The 4,067-nt window shown below is 34.3% G+C and overlaps 1 long non-coding RNA gene across 1 annotated transcript; it reads left to right on the forward strand.

Annotated features, from left to right (window-relative positions):
* Positions 1-1,434: 1,434 nt before the first annotated feature.
* Positions 1,435-3,310, forward strand: LOC117782701. Its single transcript, XR_004617318.1, has 2 exons — positions 1,435-1,872; positions 3,006-3,310. It is a non-coding gene; the product is annotated as an uncharacterized LOC117782701 (long non-coding RNA).
* The last annotated feature ends 757 nt before the right edge of the window (positions 3,311-4,067 follow it).

Raw genomic sequence — 4,067 nt, forward strand, 5'->3', positions numbered from 1 at the left:
GCTTCATTCATGGATACCAACCTTTTCGGGAAAAGCCGAACACTGAAGGAAGGAGAAAATACCAACTCAAGCTGGAGCTAATGCTGGCGCTGGAGCAGACTCCTATGTCCTTCGTGTGCGCGAGAAAAGTTTGACAGCCACTGGAAGTGTAAACAGGATAAACACAATGGAAGTCACAGCATCTGTGAGAGAAATAGAGAGAATGAGAGCTTAAAGCTTATTTTAAGAGAAGCCCAACAACCTACAAGTGGCTTTAAGAGAGGAAAAATTAACTGGGATATACAAAGAACTGAACTAAACGCGTTCCCTATCCCACTCTTTTTATTTCTCTCTCTCCTAAGCAGTTAGTTCGTATTTACTCTCTCGCGCTCTGTGTAGGCGCCCTGTAGTTTTTTGTTTGTAAAAGCCATTTTTCATTCATGCGAATTTACTTTAAATTAATTTTTTTGGTGGTCATAAATCATTTTTGGCTCCGAGCCTACGCCGCGAGTTGCTTCCAATGTTTTTGTCCCTGTGTGTGTGTGTGTTTGTGTGTGTATGTGCGAGAGAATGAAGGTATGTATGTATTAGAGGAGGTGTCTGTGTATGTAAACATGCGTTCATTTTGAAATATTTTATTCTAGATTTAATTGCATTGAAGGACTCTAATCATTTGGGTCAAGTAAGAGCTGACTTGTAAATAATTAAAAAAATGGCTCGACCTTTTGAAATTCCTTTTCCTATTTTCAATATAGTATACTTTTATTGTAAGATATTTTAATACATTTGTTTTAAATAAAAGTATTGTATTTATTATTATTATTATATTATTATTATTAAACAAGATTTTTAAAAGGGCTTCAAATTTTTAACTGATATGCTTAAAACAATTGTCAAAACTTATTACACTTGTACTCGTAGATTCTTTTCATACAGTTTTCAAAAGGATTTGCATTCAAAAATCAACTCATTATGAATTGAGTGAGCCACACCGAAGCTTTAAGCTCGAAATATGTTCGCATAAGAGCTACTCAAATCCAAAAGTACGTATGTATATGTAGGTACATATGTACATGTAACTACCTCAAGCAAAGTTCAATGAAGCTCTCTCACGCAGCTTCCCGAAAATCACGCATAACATAGTGAAGCGAAAATGAAAAGTAGCAGAGAAAGCTTTGGGCTGCCGCCTAAGCCAACATAAGAGCAGTAAAGGCACGCTCTCTTTCTCTCTCTCTGTAGCAGTCGCATGTTGGTTCCAGACATGAGCAGACTGAACTCTTCCGTAACTTTCCAGTCACGCTCAGGCATTTAGCATCCGAGCCATAGCGTGGCATCCAATCGGTCTTCTACAAGAGATGTTCGTGTGCGAGCTAAAGCTGCCAGTTCGGGTTCATTCCTGCAGTTACTTCCAGCGTCGCCTGGCTGCCAATTGCGAGCTGTCAGCGTTTTCAGTTGGTGTTCCGGTTTCGGGTTGTGCTGTTAGCTGCCTTTTCCTGCACAGAGCTAAGCAGAGTTCAGCGGAGTCTCGCGTCTCGGTCCTGCCTGTGCCTGTGACTTAGACTCTGTGACAGTGTGTTTGGCATTGGCATGTGAGTGTGCGTGCTTTTCCATTTGTATGTGCCATTTTGCGTATGCGTATGCGTATGCGAGTGTGTGTGAGTGTGAGTGTCTTGTCTGTCGCTAACGGTGCGCGCGCGATTGAGACAGTCTTTGTGTGCGTGCGTGTATGAGTATGTGTCAGTTTGTGTGTCTGTGTAGGAGCCAGTGTGACCATATGTATGTGCATTTATTGAGCACCACAATACTAATACTAATACATTAGCATACACATACGACATGGCAACATTTAAGCGCACAGCAGGATGCTCGAAGGCAGATATGACCCACTAGCAGGTAAATCGAACATATTTAACAAATTAATCAGAAACGACATTAATATACAATAAATATATATATTAAATATGGTTATCTTTATACATATTTGTGTATGTACACATATATTCATTGCATACACAATATCTAGCTATTGACTGGGTCTTCAAAATGCGTGCGTATGCGTGTGCGTGTGCGTGTGAGAGTGTGTGTGTGTGTGCGTGGAATTGAAAATTTTTGGCATTGTGTGTGTGCGGTGCGCTTTCCAACTGGAGGAAATTGATATTCTTATTTCTTCTTGTGCTTTTTTGCAAAAAATAACGGCACGAGGCTCTCGCTCTCAACTTCAGTCAGTGCTTGTGTGTGTGTGTGTGTGTGAGTACGTGTGTTTGTGAAAATTCCATCATCATCATCGTCCTCGGTGGCAACATTGTTGTACACATATTTCTTCTTCTATCCGCCAAACCCGCCTGCCACCCACCAATCTTGGCTGCCTCTTTCTGCCCAACTCGATATCTCATCATCTATGTATTTTATTTACTGGTTGCTTTTCTTTTTTTATTGCTGCGGAAAAACGAAATGTGAAAAACGAATTGCAAACGGCAGGCAAATTTCTAATTGACCATCAAATAAATGTTTCAAATTGCAGTAGCTTCAGCGACCCCAGCCAAAAAATTCTGCTCGATTGGTTTCCTTCAGATTAATGTCAAGTACAAGAATGTATGCTTTGTACACATATATTTCTTAAATGTTAGTAAGTGAAGGGAAGGTGAAAAAATACTTTAAATATTATGCATAAGTTATTATTATATTATGCATATGTATGTATATTTTACCTTAACTAACAAAAATGACAAAATGGCGATAATATGAAACGTGGAAATGGTTGTCAACAAGTGAGAAATTTGGGATCTTTCGTTTTGAATTCTGTTAATATGTGCTTTGTAACCAATTGTCTGATTATTTTTGTCAAATTATTTAGCAAGACATAACTAAATTAGTCTATTTATAGTTAGTTTCTTGCTAGAATTTTCGAAAAGCAATACAGGAGCTTTTTCCTGAGAGCTTTAATAATAAAAAAATTTGTTTGAGGTTCTTAATTTAAATTATGTACAAGAATATAAAATAAATGAATTTTGTTGGTCTCTTTACAGCCTAAATATGTACAATTCAAACCAACGGCAAATAATGGACGTTTTCTCGAAATAAAAGTCTAAATAATCAACATTAAAAAAATATTTGTTTAATGCTAAGCAATATTTTTATGATTGAGTGAGCAGCACCGAAAAATCGGATTTGTGCTTGTGAAACTTAACAAAAGACAACCAAGGATTATTATTAGAAGTGTGTACAAAAATGGAAAAAATCATGGAAGAATAACTGTTACTGAAGCAATTTAAAATAGGCTTAATACAAAATAAATTTGTAGGCAGCACAAACTTAACTAAAACTATCGAAAGAAAAAAAATAACAAATTTATTTGAACCTGCTTAATAAAAATGGAAAATTTAAAAATGATTATAAATAATTATAGATATTAAAAACATTTACAATTAGTATATGTACTAATGTAAAATAAATAGTAAATAAGTAAAAACAAAGATGACGAACAAAATTTCGCTGATTGACAAAATTTTTTAATATTAATTGTAATATAACATTTTCTATTATATAGAATGTAATAAAAAACCATATATAAACTCAATAAGCAACTTAAACACGCACAAGTTTGAAACGAAAAAATAAAAAATTTAAATTTAAAAAGCATTTATGAAATTGGCTGCATTTTATGATTTGCGTTGGTGCATTAACTTACTAAAGGAGAGTGACAAGAACTTCGATGCAAATTTATTCATTATTCAATTATAAAGGCAAACCATTTTCCAATCATTCGAGACATACATATTAATAACTAAACTAAACTAATTAGTGCAAAAAATATTATTATTATTAATAATATAAACTGCTTATAATCACAAATGAGCTACAATTAATTTATTAACTCACGTACTGCTGTTTAAATACATTACTAATTATACGATTCATAATAATATTAAACACGCGCATAACAAAGCTGCATATTTGCAAATTTGATAAATTTTTTAATATAATAATCAAACAATAAATGGAATATTTATAGTATTCAACTAGATCAACTAAATAATTATACATATACACAACACCCAACCAATGGAAATTTTTAAATCAATTAAAAA

Source organism: Drosophila innubila (assembly GCF_004354385.1).
Source record: "Drosophila innubila isolate TH190305 chromosome 2L unlocalized genomic scaffold, UK_Dinn_1.0 5_B_2L, whole genome shotgun sequence".
NCBI lineage: Eukaryota > Metazoa > Arthropoda > Insecta > Diptera > Drosophilidae > Drosophila > Drosophila innubila.